This window comes from Bos taurus, chromosome 10, assembly GCF_002263795.3.
Source record: "Bos taurus isolate L1 Dominette 01449 registration number 42190680 breed Hereford chromosome 10, ARS-UCD2.0, whole genome shotgun sequence".
Lineage (NCBI taxonomy): Eukaryota > Metazoa > Chordata > Mammalia > Artiodactyla > Bovidae > Bos > Bos taurus.
The window spans coordinates 100730499-100747300 of record NC_037337.1 but is presented as its reverse complement, the minus strand read 5'-3'; the positions used below and the strand labels follow the sequence as shown (position 1 = coordinate 100747300).

The 16802-nt window shown below is 47.5% G+C and overlaps 1 long non-coding RNA gene across 1 annotated transcript in view; it reads left to right on the top strand.

Moving 5' to 3' along the window:
* The window catches only part of LOC101907140 (uncharacterized), a 104680-nt gene that overhangs the window by 8947 nt on the left and 78931 nt on the right, over positions 1-16802 (top strand). The window contains exon 2 of the long non-coding RNA XR_003036930.2: positions 11528-13414. This is a non-coding gene — a long non-coding RNA (uncharacterized lncRNA). The remainder of the gene's footprint in view (positions 1-11527; positions 13415-16802) is intronic.

Sequence of the window (16802 nt, the reverse complement as noted above, 5' to 3'; positions counted from 1 at the left end):
GTCAGTGATGCCATCCAGCCATCTCATCCTCTGTCGTCCCCTTCTCCTCCTTGCCCCCAATCCCTCCCAGCATCAGAGTCTTTGCCAATGAGTCAACTCTTCACATGAGGTGGCCAATGTACTGGAGTTTCAGCTTTAGCATCATTCCTTCCAAAGAAATCCCAGGGCTGATCTCCTTCAGAATGGACTGGTTGGACCTCCTTGCAGTCCAAGGGACTCTCAAGAGTCTTCTCCAACACCACAGTTCAAAAGCATCAATTCTTTGGCGCTCAGCCTTCTTCACAGTCCAACTCTCACATCCATACATGACCACAGGAAAAACATAGCCTTGACTAGACGAACCTTTGTTGGCAAAGTAACGTCTCTGCTTTTGAATATGCTATCTAGGTTGGTCATAACTTTCCTTCCAAGGAGTAAGCGCCTTTTAATTTCATGGCTGCAGTCACCATCTGCAGTCATTTTGGAGCCCCGAAAACTAAAGTCTGACACTGTTTCCACTGTTTCCCCATCTATTTCCCATGAAGTGATGGGACCGGATGCCATGATCTTTGTTTTCTGAATGTTGAGCTTTAAGCCAACTTTTTCACTCTCCTCTTTCACCTTTATCAAGAGGCTTTTTAGTTCCTCTTCACTTTCTGCCATAAGGGTGGTGTCATCTGCATATCTGAGGTTATTGATATTTCTAGAGCTCTGTTTTTGATGTTGGTGCTGGTGATATGGCTGCATCCAGTTGGTGAAAATGCACTGAGCTATACACTTATGATACAGGTCTGTACGGATAGTGTATGTCAACGAAAAGTAAAAGAGAGAGCCCTTGGTAAACCAGCTGCAGAAGAGCACGGTGACTCAGTGCTGGTTGCTCAGCAGGCACTGTGATTTTTAAAGACAGTTATGAATTATGTGCTGGCTGGCAATTTACTTCAATGGTCTGGTGGTTCTCCACTCCAGCTGCACAGTAGAACCGTTTGGGGATGTGTTTTAAAAATACTGCTGTCGGCCCCACTCCAAATCAGCTAAATCAGAACCTCTGCAGGCGGGGCCTGGCCATCAGTATTTTTACAAACCTCCCCAGTGACGCTAATGTGTGGCCAGGCTCAAGCAAAAGTGGTCCAGAAATGGGATTATTTTTGATCTCCTGTGTTCTGTTTACATTTGCTCAGTGATTTCAGATTTTGGGGGTCAGTTTAGATGAACTGCTTCATTTTGCAATAATAAAAATGCACACATAATGTATTTTATTACCCAAATTCCTGCAGGGAAAAAAGTAACTTTCTACTGTGAACCATACTTTAGCACTGACCCACCTATTTTTCTCTTAAACCATTGCAACAGCTTCTTTAATAAAGTTTTTTTTTTTTGCATTTTTTTAAATTAAAAAAATACATTAAAAAAATGAAGTATACGGCTCAGTGATAAAGAATCTACCTGCAGTGCAGGCGCCAGGGGTTTGATCCCTAAATCAGTGGACATGAAGGAAGAGATGCTATTCCATGTTACCACCTGCATATTTCATGCATCTGTCCATAACCTGAGTCGGTGAGAAGATAGCACGTTATCTTCTCCCAGTCCCCTACGGTAAGGAGAAGTGGCCTGAGCCTGGCGTCAAGGTTACTGTTATTATTTTTGTTTGTTTGTTTTCTATTTTGGGGCCACAACACGAGGCATGTGGGAAGCTAGTTCCCCAGCCAGGGATCAAACCCATGCCCTCTGGGCGTCGTGGAAGCACGGTGTCCCAACAGTGGGCCAGCAGGGACATCTCGATGACTATTATCATTAAAGGGCTAAGAATCAGGATCCCTGATTTCTTTCCTTTGGCCTCAGGTTCCCACATGCAGCGTGGCTCAGCACTGCCACAGACCTTGCTCCTGCCTCACACGTGTTCACAACACAGGAGACTTCTGGAGCATCTTTTTCCTCAGAAGAATGATTGCCCTCCACTTGGGCTCTAACGAGGATTCCAAGCGTCTGGAAAGGTCACATTCCAAATGCCAGCTATGTACAATTTCCTGCTTGCTCCAGGCCGTGGGATCCTCAAGCGGAGGGTCTGTTTCTCACCCGTCAAATTTTGGTGCCACGCTCAGGGCCTAGACCCAGTGAGCCTCCTGGAGAAGTCTTTTGCATGTTTGACAGAAGAGACATAAGAAAGTTACCTGCTTGATTGCTTAGAGGAATTAGGGATACGTGACAGCTGTCAACACTGCAGAATACAATGGCATCGGTCAGTCAGTCGGTTCAGTCACTGAGTCATGTCTGACTCTTTGTGTCCCCATGAATCCCAGCACGCCAGGCCTCCCTGTCCATCACCAACTCCTGGAGTTCACTCAAACTTATGTCCATCGAGTTGGTGATGCCATCCAGCCATCTCATCCTCTGTCCCCCCTTTCCTCCTGCCCCCAATCCCTCCCAGCATCAGGGTCTTTTCCAATGAGTCAGCTCTTCACATCAGGTGGCCAGAGTACTGGCATAGTACACAGTGGCATAGCACACTTATTTAAGAGACCAGGTAGATGTTAGACAAATATTAAGCCCCATGTATTTTTGGGCTCCAAAATCACTGTGAACGGTGACTGCAGCAAGGAAATTAAAAGACGCCTGCTCCTTGGAAGAAAAACTTTGAAGAATCTACACAGCATATTAAAAAGCAGACACTTTAGTTTCCTAACAGGTCTGTGTAGTCAAAGCTATGGTTTTTCCTGTACGGATGTGAGAGTTAGACCATAAAGAAGGCTGAGCACCAAAGAATTGATGCTTTCTAACTGTGGTGTTGGAGAAGATTCTTGAGAGTCCCTTAGACTGCAAGGAGATCCATCCAGTCAATTGTAAAGGAAATCAGGCCTGAGTATTCATTGGAAGGACTGATGCTGAAGCTCCAATACTTTGGCCACTTGATGTGAAGAGCTGACTCATTGGGAAAACCCCTAATGCCAGGAAAGACTGAAGACAGGAGGTAAAGAGGATGACAGAAGATGAGATGGCTAGATAGCATCACCAAGTCAATGGATTTTGAGCAGACTCCAGAAGATAGTGAAGGACAGGGAAGCCTGGCATGCTGCAGTTCATAAGGTTGCAGAGTTGGACATGAGTTACAGACCAAACAACAATAAGGCCCCATTAACTTGCCAAGAAGAAAAGGCAATTGTGACCCTCTAGCCTAATGATGCTCTCTTGGTTATTTTAATTAATTCCCCAGTGGGGGGGGGCAGCTGATGGAAATCCAACCACCCTTCTCAGAAAAGGTTTGCCACTCAGTCTTGATGACTCTGCTCAGGCTCCTGGTATTGCCTCGGAGCTACGGCTTTAAATCCTATTTCTCCTCCTCAACAGTCACCAGGTTTACGGCAGGTAGATTGTTTTTGCGCTGCCTCTGGGGCACTGGGAAGGTGGGAACACTGTACATACTGTTAACTCGCAATGGAATCGGGCACCGGTGCATTCAGACAAACGGGCTCTCACCTTCCTACTGACAGTAGCGGACACACTCGCCTATGGGGCCATTTAAACGGCTCTGACTGCGCCCTCTTATTTGCTTCTGGTCCCCAGGCAACCTGAAATTCCTCCTGTGGCTTTTAAACAACGCCTGGTGGAGGTGGGTGGAGGGGCAGTTGGATGGGGAGGGTGTCTGTCTTTCACCCTCTGGCTTCCTTATTTTAAATACTGTGAACACTGGAAATTTAGTCACACTCGGATACAGAACTCAGTGAAAATCCCCAAATAATTCTCTGTGTGTTTTCATTCATGCCGTGATTTTCTTTATTTGGTGTAGCAGGCGGAAGAGAGATCCCCTCAATGAATAATACTAATGGATATCAGGTAATAATCTCTGGGGCATGCACATGTTGCCTTATAAAGGTTTCTTTTTTTAAAGAACTTTGCAGAAGTGATTAAGCTAATGATCTTGAGATGGAAAGATGATCACCCCACATTTCCATGGTGAACCCTAAATGCAATAACATGTATTGCTTAAAATAATGTCTGTGAATTCTGGTTGCACCACATACTCCATTTTTTTAATGTATTAACATATTAATTGATTGATTGGGGCTGTGATGGATCTTCGTGGCTCCATGGGCTGTCTCTGGTTGGGGTGGTAGGAAGCTGATTTTCGTTCACTGAGAGGGCTTCTCACTGCAGTGACTTCTCTTGTTGCAGAGCAGGGGCTCCAGGTGTGAAGGGTTCGGTTGTTGTGGCTTGTGGGTGTCGTTGCCCCGCTGCATGTGGAATCTTCCCGGACCAGGGATCAAACCTGTGTTCCCTGCACTGGCAGGCAGATTCTCAACCACTGGACCCCCAGGGGACCCCAAGAACGTGTATAAGAGGGAGGTCTTACTCCTACACATTAGAAGGTCACGTGCTCATGGAGGAGAGATCTGGGAGGTGCAACCTCAGACCGAGGGATGCGGGAACCCCCAGAAACTGAAGGAGCAAGGAGCGGATTCTCGCCCAGGACCTCCGGGGGGGTGGGGTCGTGTCCTGCCCACTCCTTGGTTTCAGTCCAGTGATGCTGACTCTGGACTTCCACCCTGCAGGATTATGAGAGAAAGTATTTCTGTGTTTTAAGCCATCCCATTTGTGGTACTTTGTTGCAGCCCTAGGAAACAAATACATTTGGTATATAGCTGACAACTGATAACATACATTCTTCATGCATTCAACAAACTTTAGCTCTGGGGCAGGCACGTTTGAACCTAGGAGGCAGGCAGCAGAGGGCTGGGGGGTGCTCGTGAAGCTCTGCCACCCAACCTTGATCGTATGCAAAACGTTCCAAAAGGAGAAGTTTTGTCCTCTGCATCCGACTCTGAAAGGGGCTCGTGCCACCCCCACATTAAGGAAGCCTTGATGTAAATGTTGAGGGTCAAAATTCCTTCCTCAGCTAAATGACGTCCCCTGCTGCAAGACCTTGAGGGCAAACAAAGCAAAGTACATCCTTTGCCTCCCTTAGGAGAATGGGCACAGAGACAGAAATTTGAATGTTGACTCAATGTCTGTACTAAAATTTGAGATCACTTATTTATGCAAATATGTGCTGAGCGCTCAGCCTAAAGTGAGCTCTTGGAACGGCTCCAACCTGCTGCTACTCTGGGCTCCAGGGACACGGCGGGGCACTGAACAGACCAGGACAGTCCTGCTCTCATGAAGCCGATACCCTAGATGAGGAGCGCAGATGAAAGCCCAGATCAACGTATAACGACACAGGAGACATTAAGCGGGAACAAAGGGGAGTAGAAGCTGGTGGTGGGCACCAGGCCATGCTTCATTTAAAGACTAGTCTGGGCACGAATCTGCGAACGTGACAGAGGCACAGAGGACTGAAGGAGTGAGGAAACGGGCCACGAAACCCACAGGAGTATTTATCCTGCTCCCTCTGACTTGTTTCCCCTAGCGTAGTATCCTCAAGGTTCACCCATTTAATGCCAATCGCAAGCTTTCATCTTTTTATGGCTGAATAACATTCCACCATGTATGTATGTATATATATACATACAGACATCTTCTTTATCCGTTCATCTATTGATGGGCACTTAGGTTCTTTCCTTGTGGCTCAGATAGCAAAGAATCTGCTTGCAATTCAGGAGACCCAGGTTCAGTCCCTCAGTTGGGACGATCCCCTGGAGAAGGAAATGGCAACCCACTCCAGTATTCTTGCCTGGGATGTCCCACGGACAGAGCCTGGCGGGCTACAGTCCAGGGGGTCTCAAGAGTCGGACACGACTGAGCGACTTCACTTTAAGTTGTTTTCAGACCTTGGCTATTGAAATTAATGAGCATAAGAGTGCATATGTTGAAATCAGTGTTTTCATGTTCTTGGGATAAATATCCAGAATTTCTGGATTATATGCTAGTTATTCTTAATTTTTTTCGGGAACCTTCCCACTGTCTTCCATAGTGGCTGCTCCAGTTTACATTCCTACCAACAGTGCAGAAGGGTTCCCTTTTCTCCGTATCCTCATGTACCATATGACTTCACTCAAATGTGAAATGCAAAAAGTCAAACAAACAAAGAACGAAAACAAACGACCAAACCAAACAAAAACAAACACTTAGATACAGAGAAAAGAATGATTCCGAGAGAGAGGAGTGTGGCGGGTGCGGTGGGGAGCGATGAAATGAGCAAGGGGATCAACTCTACCGTGATGGGTGGGACCTTCTTGCTGTTGATCACACTGTAGGGTATGTGTGGTCACTGTCACTAAATTGTGTCAGACTCTTGCGACCCCATGGGCTGTAGCCCGCCAGGCTCCTCAGTCCATGGGATGTCCCAGACAAGAACACTGGAATGGGTTGCCGTTTCCTTCTCCAGGGGATCTTCCCGACCCAGGGATAGAACTGGCATCCTCCTGCATTAGAAGGTGGATTATTTACCACTGAGACATCAGGAAAGCCCAGGGTATATAGAAATAAAATATTATTATAGAAATAAAATATTATTGCACCTGTGTAATTTATATAATGTGATAAACCAATGTTACCTTAATTAAAAAAAAACTCCATGGGGAAAAGTAGTTCTCAACAGAGGGAAAAGCTAGTGCAAAGGTGTGGAGAGAAGCAAGCTTGGTGAACAGCAGGTAGGCAAATGTATTAAACCTAGTTGCTGGCTTAGTTTAGCTGGTAAACAGACTACAGTAAAGAGAAGGAAACCTTTCAAATAAAAGAGAATTTTTCCCTAGTGAGTTTAGATCTCAGTGACATGCATTAGACAGTGAATTGTCATAACAAGGAGGAGAGGGCATCTCTGTTGCGCGGTTTACAATTCTTCTTGGGAAAGGAAGAAATCCACACAGGGCATTAGGCAGAGCCAATCCGGAAAGCAAAATGGGGTGGGCTTTTAAGCAAACGTGAAGGAATAACGAGCTGGCCCGAAAAAAGGAGTGGGATATGGTTGGTTGGACACTTGTCAGATTCTTTAGAAATTAACTGACGAGTGTGTTTTTGGCTGCACGCATCTCCACTGCCGCACTCAGGTTTCCTCTGTTGCGGCGACCAGGGCCTGCCCTCCACTGTGGGGCGCGGGCGGCGTGTCCGGGTGGCCTCCCCTGTTTGGAGCACCCGCTGTAGAGTGCAGGCTTCGCAGTGGCCGCTTGTGGGATCTTCCTGGACCAGTGATGGAACCCGGGTCCCCTGCACTGGCAGGTGGATCCCTAACTCCTGCAACCACCAGAGAAGTCCCTGTCAGATCGTTTCGTGTGCATTTGCTTTCAGTATCTTGTAACTGAGCCTCAGGACTCTGTTCCCAACTTCGTTATTAGACGCCAGTGGGAAGCAGTTGTTCCTGTTTTCAGGTTCAAGATAGACACCAGGTTCGGGAAGCTTCATCAGGGAAAGTGACTGAGGGTATGACCCGGAAAGATCTCCCAGCCAGGGAACTGGCTTCTGGAAGCGCATTTCCAAGGACCTAGAAAGTGTGAAAAAGCACTGCTCCCTGGAGGGCCTGGACCAGCAGAAATGAGATTTCCAGGGCCCTCGTGTCTGAAATGCTGTTAGGATGCTCGCGTCCAGCAATTTGAAGGTAATAAAACTGATTCAATTCCTCAAATGGAGACAACTGAGCGGCAGCAAAGGGTGGTGATAGAGCGCTTTGGCTCAGAGGCAGAGCAGACCCAGGCTCGAACCTCTTACTCCATGACCCTGGGAAGCTGATTTTCTGACTCTTTGCGACCCCATGGACTGTAGCCCACCAGGCTCCTCTGTCCATGGGATTCTCCAGGCAAGAACACTGGAGCAGGTTGCCATGTCCTTCTCCAGGGGATCTTTCCAACCCAGAGATGGAAGCCGCATCTCTTGCGTCTCCTGGACTGGCAGGCGGATTCTTTACCACTGCACCACCAGGGAAGCCCTGGAGTGAAGGGTGTCCTCCCCAAATTCATGTCCACTTGAAGGCCATTCATGTGGCCTTATCTGGAAATAGACCATCCAGGCTTGGGGTGAGACCTGTATCCAAGGACTCATGTCTTTATAACAGAAAGGAGAGGAAATTTAGACATGGAGAGAGACAAGGGAGAGGCCCTGTGACCGTGGAGGCAGGCTTGGAGGGATGCGACTACAAGCCAAGGGCAATGGCAGGTTTCAGGCTCCCAGCAGAGCCTGGAAGAACAGGCAGGGGTCCTGCGCTGGGGGTGGACCCTGCCTCCAGAGGGGGCAGGGCCCTGCCGCGGCCTGGATTTCAGGCTCTAGCCACCAACGCTGTGGGAGGGCACATCGCGGCTGTGTTCAGTCACCACGAGGGTGAGCGTCTGTTCCCGCAGCCCTGAGAGATGAGCACAGCATCTTCACACATAAACTGAGGAAGAGAGACTGGCCTGTGTGCTGCGCTGACACACAGCAGGCACACAGAAAGCAGCATCTGAAAGGGCTGGAACACCCTGCGGTGCGTGGGGCTGGTTGACCTGGGGTCGACCACGCATCAGCAGGCGCACATTCTGGTGGGAGACCCTGACGGGAGCCAAATAAAACACGTAAGTACAACATGGAACCAGGCAGTGATTAGCACTATGAAGAAAAATAAGATGGGACAGGGGACAGAGAGGGATGGAAAGCAGGGCCTATGTGCTATTCTAAAATCGGCTGATCACCGACTTCCATGGAAGGCCATTGGTTAAGACCCTGTGTTCCTGGTACAGGGGCAAGTGTTTGATTCCTGGTCAGGAAACTAAGATATTGCATGCCACACAGCTCTGCCAAATAAGTAAATAATAAAAATACTTTTTTAAAGGTGGTTGTACCATTAAGAAAAATAACATAAGATTGGCTGGCCAGGGGAAGGCCTTTCTGAAAAGGTGACATTTGAATAAGGACCTGAATGTTGAGTGGGTGGCATGTGGTCAGTCAGTTCAGTTCAGTCACTCAGTCGTGTCTCACTCTTTGTGACCCCATGGACTGCAGCACACCAGGCCTCCCTGTCCATCACCAACTCCCGGAGTTTACTCAAACTCATGTCCATTGAGTCGGTGATGCTATCCAACCATCTCATTCTCTGTTGTCCCCTTCTCCTCCCACCTTCAATCTTTCCCAGCATCAGGGTCTTTTCAAATGAGTCAATTCTTCATATCATGTGGCCAAAGTATTGGAGCCTCAGCTTCATTGTCAGTCCTTCCAATGAATATTCAGGACTGATTTCCTTTAGGATGGACTGGTTGGATCTCCTTGCAGTCCAAGGACTCTCAAGAGTCTTCTCCAACACCACAGTTGAAAAGCATCAATTCTTCGACGCTCAGCTTTCTCTATAGTCCAACTCTCACATCCATACATGACCACTGGAAAAACCATAGCTTTGACTAGACGGACCTTTGTTGGCAAAGTAATGTCTCTGCATTTTATATGCTGTCTGCTGCTGCTGCTAAGTTGCTTCAGTTGTGTCCAACTCTGTCCAACCCATAGACAGCAGCCCACCAGGCTCCCCCGTCCCTGGGATTTTCCAGGCAAAAACACTGGAGTGGGTTGCCATTTCCTTCTCCAGTGCGTGAAAGGAAAAGTGAAAGTGAAGTTGCTCAGTCGTGTCTGACTCTTAGCGACCCCACAGACTGCAGCCCACCAGCCTCCTCCGTCCATGGGACTTTCCAGGCAAGAGTACTGGAGTATATGCTGTCTAGGTTGGTCATAACTTTTCTTCCAAGGAATAAGTGTCTTTGGTCAACCCTCCATGAATCTTAGTGAGTGTTATAAATATGACAGCTATCATTAAATGGGCAGATGTGGTATCAAAAAATGTGTTTCAAATCCAGGCTCTGAATAAGCAGTGTTGTGGCTTTCTCTGAGTCTCCTGGAAAATAAAGATGGTGATACTGTCATAAGGTAAAAAAAAAATTGTAAATCAGTAATTCAGGGACCATCTTCGGTATATTTGATGGGAAAAGTTTACAATTTCTAATCTAGTCAATTTTATCATTCTTTTCCTTTATGCTGGTATTTTTCTCTTGTTTAAGAAATCCTTTTTCACATTGAAGTCATACAGATACACTTCTAGAGAATGAGTTTCTAACCTTTTTTATGCTATGGATCCTCTAGTGCGTTTTTAAGTGGCTAAGATAAAAATTATAGGATTACAAAGGAAATCAATTATGCTAAAATTCAGTAATTAATTAAAATTTATGACATACTATGATACATAGTAAATGTGCTTCTTTTTAAAATAACAAGATTTAGCAGGAAATCTAATAGCTACTATAAATTTCCAAGTACTGATGAACATAATATTTTGAGATACTTACAAAGACTGTAGTGTAATATAAAAACATATGTATTCTTATTAATGACTAAATCATAGGTACCAAAAGATTACTGTGGTCTGTTGTCTACATTGATTGCTGAATTTCTAAATTTTAGTTCAGTTCAGTCGCTCAGTCGTGTCCGACTCGTTGCGACCCCATGAATTGCAGCACGCCAGGCCTCCCTCTCCATCACCAACTCCCGGAGTTCACTCAGACTCACGTCCATCGAGTCAGTGATGCCACAGAGCTAGTGAAAATAAATATCAATTATTTTCCCATCCACATGTTCATGAACTGACCTAATTCTACCCACCGACACACTGTTAGTTTCTCAGTCTTGCCCAGCTTTTTGGGACCCCATGGACTGCAGCAGGGCAGGCTTCCCTGTCCTTTACCATCTCTGGAGTTTGCACAAACTCAAGTCCATTGAGTTGGGGATGCTATCTAACCATCTCATCCTCTATGGCCCCCTTCTCCTCCCGCCTTCAATCTTTCCCAGCATCAGGGTCTTTCCCAGTGAGTCAGCTCTTCGCATCAGGTGGCTAAAGTATTGGAGCTTCAGCTTCAGCATCAGTTCTTTCAGTGAATATTCAGGACTGATTTCCTTTAGGATGGACTGGTTGGATCTCCTTGCAGTCCAAGGGACTCTCAAGAGTCTTCTCCAACACCACAGTTCAAAAGCATCGATTCTTCGGTACCTAGCCTTCTTTATGCTTGATTATATGGACCTTTGTTGGCAAATGATGTCTTTGTTTTTAATATGCTGTCTAGGTTTGTCATAGCTTTCCTTCCAAAGAGCAAGCGTCTTTCAATTTCATGGCTGCAGTTACAGTCAGCAGTTATTTTGGAGCCCAAGAAAATAAAATCTGCCACTGTTTCCATGTTTTTCCCATCTATTTGCCATGAAGTGATGGGGCCAGATACCATGATCGTAGTTTTTTGAATGTTGAGTTTTAAGCCAGCTTTTTCACTCTCCTCTTTCACCTACATCCAGAGGTCCTTTAGTTCCTCTTCACTTTCTGCCATTTGGGTGGTGTCAACTGCAAATCAGGCTTCCCAGATGGTACTAGTGGTAAGAACCCACCTGCCAACACAGGAGATGTAAGAGATGAGAGTTTGATTCCTGGGACAGGAAGATCCCCTGGAGAAGGAAATGGCAACTCACTCCAGTATTTTTGCCTGGAGAATCCCATGGACAGAAGAGCCTGGCGGGCTATGGTCCATAGGGTTGCAAAGAATTGGGCACAACTGAAGTGACATAGCATGCATGCATGCATCTGCATATCTGAGGTTGTTGATATTTCTCCCTGCAATCTTGATTCCAGCTTGTGATTCATTCAACCCAGCATTTCGCATGATGCACCCTGGCAAACCACTTCAGTCTTGGAAGAAGCTCCCGAAAGGACTGCAGAAAGATCCTCTTCCCACTGGGGAAGGGAAGCCCTCTGCCCAGCTGCATGATGCTCTACCCCCCAGTGCAATCATTCTTGTGAGGAAAAAGATGCTCCAGAAGTCTCCTGTGTTGTGAACACGTGTGAGGCAGGAACAAGGTCTGTGGCAGTGCTGAGCCATGCTGCCATGTTGGAACCTGAGGCCAAAGGAAAAAAATCACGGATACTGATTCTGTCTTTATTTAAAATTTGGATATTTCAGTCATCGTGGAACTTTACTCAGTAATGTGTATTTTTTAAAAATATTGCATTAAGGGAATTCCCTGGTAGTCCAGTGATTAGCACCCAGAGCTTTCACTGCAGGGACCCTGGTTCCATACCTAGTCAGGAAGGACCCCAAAAACCAGTCTGTGCAGCCAGAAAAAGATATTTTTCAATAAAATACAGCATTAAAATATGAATTATTTTGATTGCTGACTTGGGGGGAGAACTCCCTTAAATTTTGCCTACTTGACTTCACTCTCCTCCTCACCTTCATTCCTGCCCTGGTCTGTGAGTCTCTATGTGAAGCTATTTTCTCTAATGATAGTTTTGGAAGGACACTCCTGACAAAAGTTCAAAACTTTATCTGTAGAGAAACACAGCCGTCAGGATTTACTGAGATAACAGGAAAGGAAGGCCACCTCCCAACCTCGAAACTGCCCATTGTCCAAGTGACTCTTGGCTGCCAATTGCCTTCTCCAAGAGAGAGAGAATAAACTAATTTCAGTTCAATAAAGTGCTTTGTCCTACCTCCACCTCCAGTGATAAGAGAGAGACAGTTTCTCTCCCGTTGCTAAGCAACGGCGAAAACAGTGCGCAGCATCTGTACCGGCCCGACCGGCTGATAGGAATCAGTGTCTAAAGTTCTTGTGTGCGTTTTGAAGTCAACAATAATTGCAGTTCTCTATTAGTGTTCATTAAGTTGGTTTAGGCTGGACCCACTCCAATCCCCACTTGGCGAGTCGACTGCGTTGTCCTCCTCGGGAAAGAACTATTTGGCAATAAAAACCCTGGGCTGGTTTCCTCCACTCATTTCCCCTCGAGAGGCTGGGAAACTGTGGTCTCCAGCCCTGGAGAACAAGGCCTCTGTTGAAGGTTCTGGAAGAGTGGGGTGGAGAACAGGGCGGGGAGGAAGACTCTGGTCTCCTGGAGCTGGCTTCTGTCCGCTCTGTGCTAAGAGGAGGCCAGTGGAGCAGAAGTCCGTTGTGTGAAATGAGCCGGGGCTGCACCCTGGCCCTGACGCCAGCCCCGAGGCTTCGAAAGCACTTCTGAGCCCCCGTCGTGGACGAGCTCCAGAGAGGGGCACGGCCCAGGGCCTGGGCAGCTCCGGCCTCTCCAGCCGGGGAAGGGGTCAGACAGCGGCCTCGGTGTGACGGTAGGAAGTTCCAGCCCGCTTCAGAGTCGTCCTCGGACGCCGCTTCCCAGGGCTTGACACCCCGGGCGGCTGCCGGCTGCCAGCCGCGCCAAGGAGCCCGCCCGCCACCTTACGTGACCTGCCCTCGGTCCCCGGCACTCAGGGTCCAGGTCTGCTCTGAAGACAGAACCAGAAACCAACGCACGGCCGTTAGCGAGGCTGCCCCTCTCCTCAACCCCACTCCCCAACCCCTTTCGTCTCTCCGCGCTCCGCCTGGCCCGCACCGTCTCGTCTCCGCGGGTGAGCGGCTGAGGGCTGGGCGGGAAAACAAGCCTGCCTGCGCCCCCTAGTGTACACGGGAGCCCAGCGCCGCTCGAAGCTGCGTTCCGGGGAGGCCGGCGGGCCGAGAGCGATGGTGCAGACCGGTGAGTGACTGCGGTGGGAGGGCCTAAGTCCATGGGATTACCGGGTCCGGTAAGAGGGAACCGGGTTTACACTCGAGATTCAGTTCGTGACCCAGCAAACTGTCCTTCTGGAGTCCTCGCGTCTCTCCTCCTCTGGGGTATGAAGCCAGAGGTCCTTTGGGACTCCATTACTGAGATGAAGGGACGACCAAGCCATCAGAGTACTCTCATCTTCCTGGGGAGCTAGAGAATGGCCTTTGTTATTGCTGTTCGGTCACTAAGCTGTGTCCGACTCTTTTTGACCCCATGGACTGCAGCACACCAGGCTTCCTTGTCCTTCACTATCTCCTGGAGTTTGCTCAAACTCATGTCCATGGAGTCGGTGATGCCATCCAACCATCTCATCCTCTGTTGCCCTCTTCTCCTCCTGCCCTTAATCTTTCCCAGCATCAGGGTCTTTTCCAATGAGTTGGCTCTTCGCCCCAGGTGGCCAAAGTATTGTAGCTTCAGCATCAGTCCTTCCAGTGAATATTCAGGGTTGATTTCCTTTAGGATTGACTAGTTTGGTCTCTTTGCTGTCCAAGAGACTCTCAAGAGTTATAGAATGACCTTGGCTTGTGGTTAATATGTGCAGAAGCCCAACTGTTGTTAAGAAGATAATCCAACAGCTTCTCTAAGAAATTCTGAAAGTCCAAAGTCGCTTGTTTTGCTATAGTTACTAAAATGCGTACTCAGTTCTATACAGAGATACTTTCAGGCCATGATTCCCAAACAACAGACCAGCTGTGAAAGCGTGGGAAGATCTGAACAGCAAGCTCCTTTCACCTCATAATTCTGCAGATCTTTCTCTGAAAGATGCAGGAGAGAGCTTGTGCACTCAGGTACTCAGTCGTGTTCAAACCTTTGCGAGCCCACAGACTATATCCCCCCAGACTCCCCTGTCCAAGGAATGTTCCAGGCAAGAATATTGGAGTGGGCTGCCATTTCCTACTCCAGGGGATCTTCCTGACCCAGGGATCAAACCTGTGTCTCCTGAATTGGCAGGTGAATTCATTACCACCATGCCACCTGGGAAGCCCACAGGAGAGAGCTTAGGTAAATGTGAAAAAGGATCTGCTCTCAAGGTAAGCCAAGGCAGGGAGGCACTGGAGTGTGTGGTAGATACCAAGAACCATTCATTAAAAGAAGAGGTGACTGTAACTTATCCCAGGGGTAACCAGGAATCTCACCTACCTAGCAGCTTTAAGCAAACAGTTGTTTAAAAAATCTCTCCAGGTTAACTAGTTTGATTAAAAAGTCAAGAACAAACACAAAAAACCAAACAAACAAAAATGTCAAAAATAAGAATGGGAAATAAGTTTAACTTTATGTACTAACTTTTGTCAGCTGAAGAGCCTGACACATAGAGAGTGATCCTGAAGGTTCAGTCTGAAGAAAAGTATCAGGATCTATTAGTAATGTCTGCCATGAGCACCCGGAAGGACTAGTGGTCTGCAAGGTCGGGATCAATTAATAATGTCTGCCATGAGCACCCGGAAGGACTAGTGGTCTGCAAGGCAACTAAGCAGGAAGAAAAGAGAGTAGACTATAAGAACTATGTTAATTATAAGAAACTGTTAAGAAATCTAAGCCACCTCACCTTTTGATGCTGTCTTTGGTCTTTCTTGTACTCAGGGATTGTGATGATGTGGTTTTCCCCCCTTCCTGTGCTAGGGAACAGGGTATGTACTGATCCCATCTTCTCCCTTCTTGGTTTGCCTAACTTCCCAGCTATCTTGAAGGCTGATGGGCAACAGTAACAGAATGGAGGTGAGGCTGCATTGGAGTCCCACCTTTCCTGAAATTATGGAGTGATGACTCAGTTCCCAAGTACTAATAGAATGTTGACCATCTACCCTGTGGGGCTACCTTAGTAGCTCAGTTGGTAGAGAATATGCTTGCAATGCAGGAGACCCGGGTTTGATTCTTGGGTTGGGAAGATCCCTTGGAGAAGGAAATGGCAACCCACTCCAGTTTTCTTGCCCAGAGAATCCCATGGACAGAGAAACCTGGCAGGCTACAGTCCATGAGGTTGCAAGAGTTGGATACGACTTGGCAACTAAACCACCACCACCCTGTAGGCTAGTAAATGCTAGGGGTGTGCAGAGAAAGAGGGCTGTGTGCAAAAAATTCGAGGTTTACACGCCCCATAGTTTCTTGACCGGCAAGAAGCAATTAGAACAGTGCCATGGCCTGCAAACCACACTCTCAGAAGAAGCAGGGCTAGGTAGAAGGTGGGATAGCCAAAGTCTCCTCTCTCTGACCCTGTAGATCCTTATGCAGTTGTGTATTGGAAGGAGATCACCCAGAAGCTGTGCACCCTGTCCTGAGGGCCGCCGTATAGCACCGTGGAGTCCTGGCCAACTCCTCCCAAAATGTGCCTTGAGCTTCCCACTTCTCTTCATTGCTGCCCTCCTGTTCCAGTACTGGACACTGTCACCTCTCCCTGGACAGTGCTGGGGCCTCCTAACAGCTCTCCCTGCAACTGTACCCCTACCTTCCACGCCATCCCCTGGTTCCCCTTTCTGGAGTCCACTCTTTAAACAAGTTAGTGGCGTGATCTTTTAATACATGAATCTGACTCCATCATCACACGCTTAATTCTTCTTCCCTTGGGGCTTCCCATTTCTCTCTTGAATCTCACACTTAGTGGGCACACTGGCCTTTAGGTGGTCCTTTGCAGTACACCTGTCGCTGCGGGGTCATCATGCAGACCCTTCTCACCTAAATCACCTCCCCTTCCTCTCCTTCCTTCTTTACTTTATTAACACCCACCTCCTGCTCCTTGTTGGTTTGAATGTCACCTTCCGGGGAATCCAGGCAAAGTAAGGTCCTGATTGTTACAGTTTTGCAAAACACCTCATACTCTCTTCAGAGACAGAGATTAAAACTGTAGCTAGTTATTTGTAGAATTATTTGCACAATGTCTCCTCCCTGCTAGACCGTAAGCTCTAGGACAAGAGGTCTTTTTATTGCAGCATCTCAGGATCTTAGTATAACCCCTAATGCAGCTCTTGGCATGTGCTTAATATTTATTGAATAAATTAGTAAATGGAAGGGGACAGTGATGGGTGGATGGATGGATGGATGGATGAGTGGATGGATGGACAGATGGATGGATGAGCGGATGGATGGACAGATGGATGGATGGATGGATGGATAGATGGCTGGCTAACTGGCTGGGGCTTTCTTTGATTAAAGGTGATTTCAACTCCTCTTTGGTATCTTTAGGAAAAGCAAGTATAGGGGAGGAAGGTGGATGGATGGATGAGTGGATGGATGGATGGATGGGTAGATGGATGAGTGGATAGATGGAAGGATGAGTGGATAGATAGATGAGTGGATGGATGGGTGGATGGATGGATGGGTA